This window comes from Sparus aurata, chromosome 4, assembly GCF_900880675.1.
Source record: "Sparus aurata chromosome 4, fSpaAur1.1, whole genome shotgun sequence".
NCBI lineage: Eukaryota > Metazoa > Chordata > Actinopteri > Spariformes > Sparidae > Sparus > Sparus aurata.
The window spans coordinates 23,488,347-23,505,005 of NC_044190.1; the positions used below are offsets into that span (position 1 = coordinate 23,488,347).

Sequence of the window (16,659 nt, forward strand, 5' to 3'; positions counted from 1 at the left end):
CCATCTCAGAAAGGAATACAGAATCAGTGTTATCACAGGGGGATGGTGTGAAAGTTCTCTTTGTGAGTGTGTGTTTGTATGAATTTCAGTGGCGAATGCAGTGCAAGTGTGATGGAGGATTTTATCCCAGAATTCTCCTCGGCCTTCTCTTCTAAGTTTGCTGTGGCGTTCGTCAGAGAAATGGTCGAGAAACATATTTAATCTGATAGGATGAGCTGAAAAGCCGGCTCTGTAAACGCATATGTAGAGTGTTCACGTGAATGTTCAATAAACTGTCTCACTGTAAACACAGATTGTGAGTGGAGGTCACATGATTTCCCAGAGTAGACATGGATGTCGTGAGTCTTATGAATCGGCAGTCTTATAGTGCTCTGCTGCTCTTGAACACTGCAGTGCTGTGATATTTGGTAAGAATCAAATGGAAATATTGGGTGTGTACAGGATGTCTCTGATCTGGAACAAATTAGATCTTTCTGTTGCTGTTTCCACTACCTCGGCTCATAAGTTACCCAGATAGTTGAGTAGGAGGAGTGGACAGAACTCTATATCTGGTCTGATTATGTCTTTGTTATCGTTCAGAACCTCAAGTTCTCTTAATTTTCTTAATTTTTATTCTGCTGACAGTGCGTTGATCATTTAGTGAGTTAAGCCTCTCTACACATGGGTGGATCTCCCTGAATTTCAAGGGTGAGTTGGTCAAATTCAAATGAATAACTACTTAAAGTCTCTTCTTCTCTTGTGATGAAACTTACACTATTTACCTTCATTTCACACTACAACACTGGTCCTTATTGGTATGTTTTCTCCCTAGGTCACCTTAAAGACTGTTTTTAGATATGAGTCAAGTGAGTGCCAGCAAAGAGATGTTAGCTAATATTTTGAATGCTTCCAGATTCAGTTGTGCACTGTTATTACTATACAGTAAGGTGGTTTTGTTTTGTTTAGCTACGGATAACAGAACTGTCACACCATTCTCAGTGGTCTTTCCTACTTGGAGCTTGCAGTTCCTGAGCCCTAGTCTATCTCCTGCCTGACATTTTCAGCTTTAACATTCTCCCACACTTCACATCCCCTTCTGTCCTACATGGCACAGCGAACTGATTAGCTGTGTTTGGCTTTGCATTGTGGGTTGGACACTTAAGCAGATGCTTTAGTTCGGCAGCCACGGTGTGCAGTCACAAGTTGTTAAAGAAAGTCATGATGTATCATACTTGTTTGATTTGAAAGGGTCATTTGGTTTTGGCTGTGAGTATTGCAGACCGCATTAGATCGGCAGATGAGGACTGTGTTTCGGTCCATCTGAATGGCTGATTGAGGAAGATAACAGCATCGTATAACACATTAAATTACATTCTGGAAATCTTCCACAATGTCAGTAGGAGAAGATCTGAGAGAGCGTGGGAAAGAAAAGGCAAGAAATTATGTTGGGTTTAGAGATGGAACATAATTACATGTATTTGATTAAATTCATTCTAATTGCGCAGGCTGGCAGTTGCTATCTGTGCATCATTCTCGTCAGGTTCCCTCAGTCTGTTTATCAATTCAGAAGACAGAGTCAGACAATGTCCTTCATCGAAACTGGCTACTTTTACCTGACCTGAAGTAATTTGCTTGGACCCAGACCTCAGTCTGCTTCCCTGGACTGACTACCAAGTCGATTAGTGGCATTTTTTCATTACATCTGCCGGCCTGGCTCTACGTGGTTTGATTCAGGACGTCAGCCCAGCACGACAGGGATTTACACTGCCATTACAACAGATCTACCTGCTTGAAAGTGTCTCTTTAACTGATGATGTGCTTGGCTTGTGTTCTGGTCAGAGGGGCAGCTGTAAACACGTTTTGTCACTGCAGCACTATGAAAAAAAGGCCCCAACAGAAAACTCTTCACAATAAAGTTCCTCCATTATTTAGCTATTTAAAAACTTTTATTATCAAGCAGCAAAATAAGGAAAAGTTTTCACCAACAGTAACTTAATGCACAAAGTACAGCAGATATCTCGCACAAATAGGGACGCTGAAAAACGTATTTCCTTAAGGACATGATTTGAGACTCGCAAAACATTTGAGGTAGAGAAGGGGGTCATCATGGGTTGGCCACAGTCCTGAGACTTCATACTCGGATGCAGGATGGGCTCAACTTGGAGCAGTGATAAAAATGCAAATTGACGTGGCTCGGTTTGACTGGGCGCGGCCGATGTGCCAGTGGAAAAGCCCCAAAGCTTCACATAGCTGCAGCTTGCTCGCCTATGCTCATCTGCTTCAACGATCAGATAGTGGAGACAGGTTACAGTCTTCAGTTCAATGGTGGAATGCACACATTGATAGGCTTTACATTTCTTTGAGCAATTTGACACTCCATGCACTCCACAACTAGGATTATATATAATTATCTGTGGGATAGAATGATGAGCACAGCGACCAAGTACCAGGGCATTGGTTAAATGACACAAGGGTAAATTGACTGCATTTATATAGCGAATTTCTAGTTTTTCCACCCACTTAAAGCGCTGCATTCACCCATTCACACACACATTCATACACTAGTAGAAAAAGACTACCATGCAAGGATCACACACACCAATCAACAGCCACCGGGAGCAATATTGGGCCCAGTATCTTCCCAAAGGACACTTGGACCACAGGATCGAGGGATCAAACCACTGGCTCCCAGATTAATGGCCATCTGCTCTACCATCTGAGCCGTAGCCGACCCAGGGTAACAGAGGAATTCAACTTTTGTGTTCAACATGGCAAAATGATTGCAATTAAAACCCACTTCACAATCCAAAAACACAGATTACTTTTTAACATTTCACCTGTACTGCCTCGTTGTCAAAACCCTCTTCATCACAAGCAGAATGATCCGATTTGATGCTTGTTTAGGTATCAAAAGACCTACAGTAACCACTTGGCAACAGCTGACGATTAACAAAATATTTTTTGCCTTAATTGCCTCATTTGTATGCGCTACTTTCCCTGGATTCTCCTCTCTACTTTTCCAGTTTCACTTTCTATCTACCACTAGCAAGGCATTTGCTGTCAAATCCAATTTGCAGCCTCATGTTTTCAGCAAGTACAGCCTGTTAGGTATCACCGCTTGTGAAAGTAAATTGGTGTGATGACATTAAAACCACAAATGTGCTTACATCAGCCAAGCATATTTGTTGAAAAAAGTGCTACCACAGTAAATAAGCCTTTAAACCGATGAGACATGCATGCATTAAGTCTGATTTGGGTTTTTTTTTTTTGGTCCGCCCACAGTGTGCCATGACGTGTGGGTGATATACAAACAAGGAAAAGCCTGCAGTTTGGTTCTAGCTTTACAGTACTACATGATTAAATGTTATCCTTGATTTTTGTGGTGTTTTTTTGGCTGTTTTTTTAACATTGTAATCATTGTTCCAATGATTGCATGAAGAGGATTTTGAATAAAAAACTGCATCTGCCTTTCTCTAAATGACTTTCAGATATCTTGTTCAGACAGTGTTTTTGAAGAGGAGTTGAGGAATGCTGTTTGGACTAAAACTGGGGGTGAGTCCTGGCTGTTTTGTGCACAGCACAGTAATGGTGCTAATGCTCATTTTGTGTAAAGCAGCACTGCAGCTTAATAGATCCAGTGTGCACTGACATAGAGGACGTGCAGCTGTTTCTGTTGTCCTGCTGAGTGCTGACACGTTGTTTTCACTTTGTGACCTGTCTATACTTAATCTTTCATGGTCAAATTCCTTTACGTCTCCTTCTCACCTACAGTGGCTGAAAGCTATGCACTGCAGCCACAGGGACTCTGGAGAATGGAGGTCAAAGGTCACCATGTTACTTTATTAACCTGTGATTTCCAGAGGAAAGTGGCTCATGTTGTTCTTCAGCTGATCTGAGATTGGTCAGACCTTTGATGATAAAGTCAGTGAGTCAGTGCTTTGGAGGTGTGTCCATAGTGTGTATATGCAGTGTGTGTGTTGTGTGTGTGTTTGTGTGAAACGAAGCAAAGTGCCTTTGAACCTTCACTATTGATGTGCTGATCACAGTGGGGTGAAAGACTGTGACAGGAGAGAAAAGAGATATTGGCTATTCTCATTTCATTTGTTTCAGAGGTGGCGAGAAGAAGATTTGTTTTCTGTCAGCTTATCTCTTTATCTTACTGATTAAACATTTTAAGATTGTCTGTTTATCAGAAAATTACATCAGTTACTTTGAGTCATATTACTTGAGCTACACTAATAACATCCGTATGCAAGTAAAGGCTACAGCTGAGACTAACAGCTACCCTGATGCAGACTATCCCTCATCTCTTTTGCACTGTCAAGGACGTGATGCTTTTGCTGATTGTGTGTTTTTTTTTTTCTTGGTAAAAGATCATTTGCTTTGCAAAATCTTCCCTCCCGTGGCTTGAAAGTACCCAAAGAAGAGATATGCCAAGTAAGATCATATGTCAGACGTCTCAAACCAGCTACTGCATGCTGCTGCTGCGATGTTTAAAATAACACAAGACAGGATTTTTATGTATAAGATACTTGATCCCAAAACTCCAGATGCAGTGCTGCAGAAGGTGAAGAGTGTCACACTCCCTCACTTCGTCTGGTGTGTAGATATTCACTGTGGGAATTTGTATTGGGTTTTATGATTATATTTCTCTTTGGCCTCAAAAAGTAAGTCGTCCAAAATTAAATAATGGAACCTTTAAGATAGCATGTTGTGTTTTAAGGTTTTCACTACTTTTTCAACACCAAGATATCTACCGTGTTCATCTGGCCCACTTACTGGGTGGAATGCACAGTGGTGATAGCCAGACATTGCAGCAAACAGAAGCTGCCCAAGACAGTTTTCTCTAAACTAAATCTATTTACAGGTTGTGTATGCACATGAACAAATGCATGTACATTTTAGAAACGCCTGGGTTGAAAACCAGTGAGGTTGTCCTTGAAAATGACCTAATTTTAAAAAACACTTTCACACACTGAAGATTCAGACAGTTCTTGTTAGCACAAATGAAGAGATGAAATAAAGAGGACTCCTTGTGGCTCTAGGTCATCATTATTCAGCAAGTGAGGTGCAGGATAAATCTGTGGTGTAAAATATTGACTTAAAGCTGCAGGGACCCTTCATTGATTTATTCCCCAGAGTAATGCTCGCTCCAGAAAACTTCCTAGCTTTTTTTCTTTTGTCGCAGCACATCGCTGTCGCTACTGATCCCTAAAGATTAATGCTCTTGGAAGTAAATTTTTATTGTCGTGGTTGGAGGCATTATAAAACCGCAATTTCTCTGATGAGTCACGTCAAATCAACCTTTATAAATATTTATCAGTCAGCTTAAATGTGTGCCAATGGAGCAGAGGAAGTGCTGATGTGCTCACAGTCCTGTAGGTATCTATGTCTTGCTAAGGCCATTTTCTCTCTGCTGAAGGCAGTTACTAGATCAGTTTCAGTTCATAACAGGCTTTAAGAAAGGCCACAAATAGCAAAGCTTCTTGTGCACAGGATATGAATATGGCTTTGTGGCTCTTTGTAAAGCCTGTGTTTGTATGCTAAAGTTAAAGGGGGGATTGCTAAGATATGGCTAGAATCTCAGTCTAAAACATTCAAAGAAAGAAACGTCAGCGGAATGTGAAGAGACAACAGTGTTGACTTTATTGTCAAAAACATCTATGTGCTGTGTTACTGAGATGTCTGCTGAAGTTAGCATTCTAACCAGTTAGCCCTGAACAATCCTGTCATATTATACCACTGTGTACCACAAGAGGCAGTAGTCTAATTAGTCTAATAAGTAAACTTAAAAATGAAATAGAATAAGAAAATGTCAAGAAAGGAAGCATTTTTACACCTATTTTCCTACTAAAATAAAACAAATTAACAACAGCTGTATTCATGCTCTCTTTAACTGAACTAAGACAAGCTTAATGTGAACTATGTGAACTCATAATAAAACGCACTTCATTCCTCGTAAATAAAGAAAACTTGGTTTGTCTTTTCACAATCACCTCTGGTTTGCTTGAGATAAATCATCAATTCACAGAGTAAGATGTGAAAATACTCTGACTGTACATGACATCTTCGCCCGCGGCTGATGCCAAACTCTCTCTTGCTCCTGTGCTGCTGCACGATTCTTGTGTCCTTGCCCGCCGTTTCCTCGTGTCCTCAGAGTCATAGTCCTGGTTAGAGCTGTTGTAAATCCCCTCCGCACTCTATTCACTGTTTTAAATTTGGCATCTGACAGTCTCTGAGATTGTAATCAGTCCCAGTCTGGTGTCCAGAAGTGTTCACTGGGAGGCTGAGCCATGTTGCTGGGGGTGACTCCCTCCATCATCCAGGGTTGCGGTGCGAGAAGATCCCCAGTTACCTAACTCCATGGCCAACAATGGCTACAGCAAAGAGTATAGTGAGCAGCTGTATGTAGTTTTGCAGCTACCTTTACCTTTAATCCACCATTACCAAAGTCTTTTTTTGTTCTCCCCTTAGAGTTTGAAAAATATAATTTCCAGTTAAGCAGACATGAAATGAGATGTTACTGATGTGCAACATCTATTTTTGGCAAAAGGTTTTGGTACCCAACATTTTCATTCAGAGAGATGGTTCTTTTTCCAATTTAGTTCCTGTGCATGGAGAGAAGTGTTTCCTTGGGTCTTAATTCTTTGTTACTGGCCCAACAGAGGCCTTTCTTGCATTCACTGCACTACAATTAGCTGTTGCCTTGCTTATGTTTTGGAGCAACATGGCCTAAAGGACTATTGTGACTGCAGTGAAATGTGCTGTGTCAGACCAGAGTGTGTGCTGAATGTTAATAAGGTGATGGCTCTTTCAATTTCTGCCAAACCCTCTGTTTGACAGGGTTACAGACCCTGGCAAGTCCTTGCACCTGTTTCTGCTCTCCACTGGGCCTGTTTGAGCTTGTCTTTACTGCTCTTTGCGCAGTGCTGCTCGAGTGGTTTGCTGGATGGCTACCGGCTCCATAAAAGCAAAGCTCAGGAGGAGGAGGAGGAGGGTTTTTCATTGATGCTATTTTAAATTACTGTACATGCGTGTGTAGAGGGGCACAACTGCTCTCCAGTGGGGTCGTATTAAGTGTGTCATACTGTCAACTCAGCGTGGAGTTGCTGCAGTTACAAACAATGAAGATGATGGTGATAGTAGTAAATGAGTGCAATGACAGGGAAAGGCCAGTCAGTCAGTGTGTGCTTGGTTGGATTTTCCTCATTTGTGGAATCTCCCAGTAACTCTTTCGTAGAGACTGCCTGGACGATTCCTGCACAAATGTCAGGATAGTGAAGTTGAGCGAGGCTGCTGCTGCAGTGCTCTGCTATGAAACTGATAAAGGTCAGTCAACATGTGCAAATCCTGCTGCAGAATGTTATCTCCTTAATGGCTCCCTGTGTCTAGATACCGCGCTCAAACCACTCCTATTAAAGCTTAATTAATTTTGCCCGCTGGGTGCTGGGACGCTACAGGATGTTTCTGGAGATTCCTGATATCTCTCTCCCACGATGTCACATCCCGTCTCACATCCACTCTGCCCGGGTGGGGTGTTGTACACACAGAAATGTGAGTTCAGCAGTGGTTCATGGAACCTCATTTGACCTCACGTGGTTATATCTGCAGCTCCTCATTGATTAGCTTTGTCTCATTCTTTGAAATCTGCAGACACATGTCATCTGCTTGCTAACAGCTTGCTGATATTAATGATGCATTTGTTACAGCTAATTGAATTGGGTCTGAGAATGAAGTCAGCAGTCCAGCTCGAAACAAACGATTCTCGTTGTGTGTTCTGTGGTGATTAGCTGCACAACATTGATTTTGTGTTTCACTTCGCTCAGAGATACAATGTAAGGCGACTACAGTATATGACATTCATTACACTATGATGGTTTATGAGATGAGTTTGTGTTCAGCTGCACACTTGAACAGTCAGTGAATGCCTTAATCGTCAACTCAGCATGGACCTTAATGTTTCTTTTAAATAGGGTTGTGCAGGATAAAAGAGTTGTGTTCGTCTCACATTAATGTCACAGAAATATGACATACGAAATGTTCTTCATGCAGAAAATAAGATATTGTTGCCTTTTTTGAAATCTATTTTTTTTAAAACAGAGTTTATTGCATGATAGATAGTTTATTCTATATTGTACATCTTGGAGTGTGACCATGGAGGGAGCTATTACCTCCGCCAAGAACATTATGTTTTTTATGTTGGTTGGTTGGTTATCTGGTTGGATAATCGAGAGAATAACACAAAAACGACTGAACTGATTTTCACCAAACTTGGAAAATCTGGATAAAGGCAATTCATGAATCTTGAGATAATATCAGGCATATTCAGGTGGCTGCTATCTAAGAGTGAGTACAATTTGATGTATATCCAACTAAAAATGCAGATTTGATTTAAATAGGCTTTATTTGATATTGCATTAGGCTTGATTGAATTTAAAGTGGCTGGTGGGTCTTGGCAGAGGTATGTGCTCTACTGAGTGCCATTGTAGTTATAGAGGTTTTAAGTAGTCGGTTGTTACATTTCAACATTCCAACATAATTTGTCATAATATATCATTAAATGTGCCAATTGATAATTTATGTACACATTTTGTTAAATGTTGGATAAAAATCTGTCAAATTAAATTAAATTGAAAATATTTTTTTGAAAAGGCTAATAAATATTTTTTATTGAATTCACATTGTACAAAGAAATATTTATATAAAAATTATATATTACATTGTCTTTATTGACAGACTTGAGGTCCAGATATAAAAGACACACACAATATACAGACAAACATAACATTACACATAAATAGACATGTGTTCTCAATGGTTAAAAAACATACACATGTTGTTTCCAATATTTCCAAAAGCTCGAGGAATATCTTGTCTCACTTAATATAATGCCATTCTGACTCAATCAGCCGACACATACATTCATACATGAAATTCCTAATGCCTGAAAAGTGGGAACATTACAGTTCACAAACATCTTGCTAGCACTTTCCCATCTTGGGTACTTTAACAAGATTCTAAGAGCATCATTGTAAGCCACCTAAATCTTATTCATCTTTGCTTTACTATGGCTACATCATAGGTGTGCTGTGTAAAGCGGAGTGCAGTATTCATTAAAAAGAGCTGTTTGGACTTCATCAGTGCACATATGAATTTTGCGTGACAGCATATTTGCCTGACCATTTAATAGGGCTATTAATTATGCTAAAAATAATAATCACTATTATTTTGATTGATATTGAAATCACGATTAATAAACACGATTATTCACTGATTTTAAAAAAAGTATTTATTGAGCCACCAAAACTCAACTTTAAATATATAACTTTTAGAAAAACAACCAAATAGATTAGTAACAAGTAAAAAAGTAAATGATAATAATATGTGTATGTTTGCGTGATGGCAACACGTACCGCTTGTCCAAAGTGTTGACCAGTGTCTTGAAGCCTGGGTTGCTAATTGTACTGATCGGGCACATGTCCTCAGCTAGCATGAATGTCACAGCCTCCGTTATCTCTCGCAGTCGCCGGGAGCCGGTGGGATATGGAGCGGCACTGTAAAGAGTGTCGTCAATGAAGGACTGTGTTGCGGTGGCGGTGGCTGTAGCTGAAGTTGACGCTCTTGCACTTTTTTGGGTCTTTTGCTCCTTCAATACTTTGTCATAGACCACTTTATGGTTAAATAAATTTGTCGTGTTGCCCTGGGGTGCAGACACGACGATGTGACAGACTTTGCAAACAATCTCCTTCTGCTCCACGTCCGACGATTTGAAGCCAAAATGTCTCCAAATTACCAAAGTTGTCCTACCTTTCTTTTCAACTAAAGGCTCAGGCTGCTTTTCTGCCATGTTATCAATCGCTCGTTCCACAATTGATCCACGCACTCACTGCTGCAGCTGCAGGCGACACAGGTGCGTTCACTGTACATTACAGCGCAGTAATTTGCATACACGACGCGCGGCGGCACGTTAATCGTTTTTCTTCGATTACAGTGTTTTCATGATCGTGAGAAGCCAAAATCGAAATCGCGATCAAAACTCGATTAATTGCCCAGCCCTACCATTTAATTCATAGCACTGGCGCTGAATATCATCATCATCATTAAGGTCATTCCTGATGATATGCCCTAAGTATTTTACTTTGGTTACAATATCTAGCTTTTGCTCAGACAAGTAAAATGAGGGAAACTTTAGCTTCTGATCCTCCTTAGTTCTGGCTATCATGATAACACTCCTTTTGGGATAAAATTTGATGTCAAACATCAAACCATACTTCGTACAAACTCTGAGCAATTGCTGTAAGCCAGCACTATATGGTGACATAATGATTAAATCATCAGCATACATTAAATGGTTAGTAAGCTGATTCCCCAAAATACATCCAATCTTACACTCTTCTAATTCTCTAGACAGACCATCCATGTATAGGTTAAAAAGGACAGGTGACAATATTCCACCTTATCTGACCCCATTGGTAACAGGGAATGGGTTTGATATTGTTTTGCCCCCTCTATCTTGCATGGTTTGGTGTGAGTACCAAAAATGCAGAATTCTAATTAAGTATGGAGGCACCCCTCGCTCTTGCAGCTTAATGAACAGTTTGCCATGATTAATGCGGTCAAAAGCTATAGAGGCATTTATAAAGCACATATACATCATTGAACTGTGCCTTTTATAGTTAGAGACAAGTTATTTTAAAGCATAAATACACAAGTCAGTGCCATGCTTAGTTTTGAATCCAAATTGGTTGTCAGTAGTTATAGCATAATCTTGAAGTCTATCAAGCAAGATCCGTTCTAGCACTTTAGATAGTATACTAGCTATAGCAATTGGTCTGTAGTTATCTATGCTTGATGTTTTGCAGGTTTTGTCTTTGATGACTGGTGCTAGCAGTACAGATAGCATAGAGTCAGGTAATATGCCATAAAACAACAATCCAGAGAAACACATAGCAATTAACACTGAGAGTCTTTGGCTTGCATATTTCAGGTGTTCGGCTGCTATTTTGTCAGGACCACATGCTTTGTTCACAGCCAATTTCCGAATTGCATAGTACACTTCATTAGGCCTAATAGCACTACCATCATTATTAACCACATCACCAACCTTAAACTCAGCACTCGTGACACAGTTAAAAATTCCACAGCTCAGCAATATTTTCATCCCCAAGGATCCCATCAATGCTAGATGGCAGAGGCAACTTTCTGTTGTTGGAAACATTAACTTCTTTCCAGAACTCCTAGACATCGATTCTGCTGCAGTTTTTTAGCCATGAAATTTCCCCTTATCATCTGCTAATTTCTTTTGATAAAACATACAGCATATTTAAACTTGGCATTTGCCTTTTTGTTATGTTCATGCCTTATTTTTCCCAGCTAATACCCAGCTGTGCACGGCCTCTTTAGCCTCTGTATGAAGCTCATATACATATTCATTCCACCCTGGCCTGATGTTTTGTTTCCTTTTTCCTTTTGTAAAGTACTTACTGTGATTATTTAAGCAGTTTACTATTTTTTCATACATTCTAAATATATCAAAGTAGTGCTCATTGTTCATGAAGCACTGACTTTAAGTATTTTAATGACATGTACATGTTACATCTAATTCTATCACATAAGTTCAATGTGTGAAATGTATTAACTTGATATGTGATTTATTACAGGAGACACAATAACCAATTTGAGTAAACACATAATGTTTATGTATAAGTCTGGATTCATTTTATTTAATTAAATGTAATTCTTAACTTAAGTTTTAAGTTTAAGTTAAGTTATTTAATTTATTCACATGGATTCAACATGATAGAATAACTTTGCAATAGACACTTCACGTTTATTTTTTTAAGTGTAGATTAGGGTTGGGCGATGTCTGCTTAATTGGCATATGGCGATATCTACAGTGAAACATCGTGATTGACTTTAGCATCAGTTATGAATTTGAGACAGCGTGTCCCCTCAGTGTTGTTGTCGTAAGACAACAGTTGTGTATTAGCTCACCACTGTAGCCACCGCTACATTTGTTTCCCACTATTGCTCTGACATGAATCTCAACACCACATGTCTATAACTTCACTTTGTTCCGCCTCATATGATTAAAACAAGGTTGGTTAACTACCCAAGGAAGCTAACCTAAGAATAAAAATGTATTAATGTATAAAAAATGGCATGACTTAGAGAAACAGTGGCCCTCGGGAAAAGAAACACTGCTGTCACAATGCAGATAGAATCTTAATCTCATGTTCACTTGCAGAGGAGTAACAGGTCCTTTCACTGGCTCTCAGACCCTCATGATTCATCCTGCTCCTTGAGATTTCAGACACCACATTGTCACTGGGATGCTTATTACTAAGGCGACATGGAGGAAAACAAGAGGCTCTTCTTGCTCATGTTCACAGCAGTGAAGATTATCGCTTGCCACGAGTGCTCTTGTTTCGGCATGTCTCTGTGGGTTGGAACTTAACTGAATCACATTGTCCGAATGTATTTTGATTAAAGAGAGGTGTCATGGAATTAAGAATGCTTCTAAATGAAAAGTGTGCAGATAAAACAGCAAACTTCTCCACAGTAGATGCTCTTTCAGCCTCTTAATCCTTGCTGTCTATCTGGTACAATATTTACTGCGGGCCTAACAGTACGTTGGTACCACCTGCTCCTCTAGGCTGCATTCCTCAGGATTAGTTTCAGTTCCCTCTTAGCAAAGGTTGGAGGTCAATGTTACTGTTAAACCAGTGCTTAAAAAGTAGACACAGATGAACTTGAGGTGACCTTGAAGGGGCCCGAGAAGGTCAGCAAGTTATCTGTTTTACATTATTGAATACATTTCTGAATTCTGGTTTGAATACTCAACACGCTGTTTGCCTTGTGTTCATCATCAATGTAGTGTGTTGTTTGTAAAGTAAGCAGGCACATCAGGAAGCTGATGTGAATTATCGTCTCTATTACTCTAGCTGCAATGCTGCCACTTGGAGGGTTGCAGCGATAAACCTGTGTGACACCAATAATTGATAATTGAACTGAGTAAAAAAGACCTTTTGGACTGAACAGCAGCTACATAACCAAGTAATTCCTTGAAAGAAAAAAAAAAAGCCCAATTCCATTCTGGGCAGGAGGAAGCGAGAGGTGGATACAGAGATGTAGAAAATGGAAAAGGGAGGAGGATCTGATAAGGGACTGAGGTATTCCCCTGATGGGAGGGAGTAACATCTCTACCATCCATTCAGCAAGTGTGGGGTGAAACTCTCAGACAAGCACGCGCGAGCGGGAGAAAGCGGAGATAGCGAGCTCCCCCCTCTGCTCTCATCCTGATTCCTCCACTCTACTCTGCTCTGTGCAGACGCCCGACACCCTCTCTCCGCATCTTCCCACCTGCCCCGACTGTTCTGAGAGGATTTCCATGACCCTGCAGCACCACAGCGAGTCTAGCAGCTGATTCATGATGATTCTCACAGCAGGTGAGACTGTCTCCGCTGTGTGCATGATACAGCAGAGGCAGAGTGAGCGGGAAACAGAAGCAGAGAGATCTCTGCTGGTGGAGTTTGGAGAGTTTTCTTTTCGGATGGTGTGATCCCTGTCTTTGATGTCTGTTACGGAGCAGATTGGAGCCTTTGTGTGTTTTCTATTGGTGTGGGAAAGAGAGGGAGAGGTGTTCAAACCACAGAGCCGTGCCCCTGGCTGCCCCTGCTGCCAAGACTGAGCCTCTGTGTTGGACAGGGATTACTCTGAGCCTCTTGCTTTTGCTGAAAAAAACCTGGTATGGCATGCCAGGACTCCAGTTGTTGCAGCATTGAGAGACCTGATTTGAGCTGCAGTGCTGCTGTTTTCTAGAAGAAGCTTTGGCTGAAATCAAAACCAGGTTGCTGTTCTATTCTTAGGTTACTCGCCATTCACAATCATGTTTGCCTACTTTACCTCTACTCAGTTTATAGAAAGTCCTGTATTTGCTGCTGTGAACTCTTATTTTCAAGCCACTCTTCTTTTCTCAGCTAGGATCGGTCTTGTTGGCATTGTGATATCACTTCTGCTTCCATGTAAACACTGTACATTGAGATGCCAGTCATTCTTTCTCGTCTTTATCTGGCCTAATGGAAGCTGGAACTCTATATGACCTGATGGTTAGTGTTATGGGGCCCTGTAACATGCTGATGGTGTGAGGCAATGTCAGGCTTTGCTCCCAATGAACAAATATTTACAAAAAAAAAACAACTTGTGCCTGACTGTTTTTTTGTTGTTGCTGTATGAGCCTTCTTTATCTCCAGTGGTTGCTGTTTTATAAGAAATTGGAGTAAGATGAAGGCTTTATAATTCCATTTATTTATTTTTATTTTGGTACCTTTATTTTACCAGGAATATTCAGATTGGTGTTCAGAATCTCTTTTACAAGAGAGCCCTGGCCGAGACAGCAGCATACAAAGTGCCACATAAAAAGAAATAACGAACACAACAAATAACATAAAATGTGCTCATAAAAGAAACAAGCAACTGAATTAAAAACAATCAGCAGTAATAAACTAGGGTGAAACCTAAGTAGCTTTTTGTGTAGATAAATAGCCCTATTATGATCACACTTGATCATGATGAAGTCAGTTACTTAATGAATATGAAGCTAAATGACCTAAAGAACTTTGTCTATTCATTTCCTTTCAATGTATTTTTATCAATAACAAATAATCATCCTATGAGGTTGAGGTTGAGATAAGTAATAACTTGGTATTACTGCATCTACTGTACCCTTAAGATGTTTTTGACTAGTTATTGATTAGAACTGCTGTGATTGTAAACGATTCAGTTAAAGGTCGACTGCACTCAAATCAATGTAATCTATTCAAAAAGAAGCAGAGAGGACATCGAGGTGGTTTTGCTTTTATCTTGAATTATTTATTACAATCTATGATTTATGTCAAGTCACTACACAGAATCATATTTGTGACACTAAATGTGAGTAACTACATCTCACTGGCACTGACAGCAAAGCTGTTTCCCAAGTACACAGTCTACTGTAGACGGCAGTGTGCTACAGCTCTTCTGCAGCAGGAGTTCATTTTCCCCTCTGGGACAATATTGTCACAAACGTTGATGGAAGCTAGTTTTCCGCAAACAAATAGCCCTACTGTGCTGCAGTGTACACTTACCGGGGATGCAGCAAATTCCGTGACAAATAGTTCAGAAGTAATGCGGCTAAGACAAAAGCCTCAAAGAATGCAGGTTCCTAATTAAAAGGGGATGCTGGTGCAGTGCTGTATGTGGCCCAGTGCAGCTCAGCAAATTATGAGGTTTTATCAGGGACAAGCCTGCGAGTGTGTGTGTGTGTTCGTACATACGTGATCACGAGCTGTTTTCACACGAGTACATGTGTAGGTTTTATGTGTTGTTTGTACTCGATGTCATGCCGTTTGTGTGTGCAGTATCGCTCAGTGTTATTCCTGTTCAATACACCCTCTGAACTTTTCTCAAATGTCAACTCATAAATCTTTCCACCCTGCTCAGTTTGGCTCCCCCTCCCTTTGCTGCATGATGATGCAGTGAGCCTCCACTTTCTGTTTGTTTCATTCTGCGCCTGTATAGTACTGAACTTTTGCCACTGTCCTTCAGGGGATTCACCCCTCACTGTTGAATATATAGTCATTTATTTACCCTCGGTACACTTTCATTCAGGATGTAAACATGTTTGTTTTAGCTATCTGTTTATCTGAACGAGTGTGTGTGTTTATGAGAAAGAAGCATATGGATTTTGGTCTGCACAGCAGTGTTTACTCTACGGTTTTACTGCACAGTATTTCACAGCTGCTGTTGAAGGGTGTTGTGTGTTTTCTACTGTAATAGACTGTGTGTGATGGTGATGGGAGAAGATAAGACAGGGCTGGGGGGAATAAAATACACTACTTACAAAAGCCGGACATGAAAGCATAATATTGCAGTACAGTACACAGACATGTGACTCAAGTCAAGATGCTGCAGTCTCATCTGCAGTTGTCGATCTTTGTAAAGAGAAAAGACAAAGAAAAGTATCAATACCTGTTGAGTAATAATTGAATGAATTCTTTTTGACCAAAAAGTATGACAATGAATTAAATTTGTATTATGATTGATATTCAGCTAAATAAATGTAATCAAACAAAAAACTAGTAAAAAATGTTTCCTCCCGATCACTTTCAAACAGCCAGACTAAGAAAAAATGTTTAAACTAAACATAAAACATAAAATAAAGTCGTTCAACTCATCATGTCTCAAGTCAAGTGAAGTCTTGAGTCTTTAACTTCCGAATCAAGTCAAATTTTGTCAGTCTGACTCAACTGACTTGAGTCAACATTAGTCAGAGTCCACATCTCTGTCTGTACACAAGATTATAGAACTTTACATATCTGTTGTCCTCATGCTCATAAGAAGAAGACGTATCTCCTCACTATAGCTAGAGAAAACACACAGGCTGGTGGATATTATAAGATATTATATTTTTAATTAGAGAGGAGTTACTGATGCTTTACATTCTTCCATAACATTTTACTGTATAATGTCTCTACAGAACTCAAGCGCTGGGTACCAGAGGAAAACAAAGCAATCGTGGATTGTTGTACACCTTTGTTTCAGTCATGGAGTTTTCAGCAACTTGTGAGAGAAACTGAATTAAATGGAACGCTAAACACAATGATAGAGGCTTAATCTGCTGTGAAGGTTTGATGATAAGTT

At 40.1% G+C, this 16,659-nt stretch overlaps 1 protein-coding gene across 16 annotated transcripts in view; it reads left to right on the top strand.

The window, feature by feature from the left end:
- The window catches only part of plekha7b (pleckstrin homology domain containing, family A member 7b), an 87,659-nt gene that overhangs the window by 25,700 nt on the left and 45,300 nt on the right, over positions 1-16,659 (top strand). The window contains exon 1 of one of the 16 annotated variants that reach the window (XM_030414888.1): positions 13,214-13,427. The exons of the other annotated variants lie outside the window; for them this stretch is intronic. The gene's annotated coding sequence lies outside the window, so the exon portion shown is untranslated. Of the gene's footprint in view, positions 1-13,213; positions 13,428-16,659 lie in introns of those variants that run through there. 16 annotated transcript variants of the gene reach the window in all.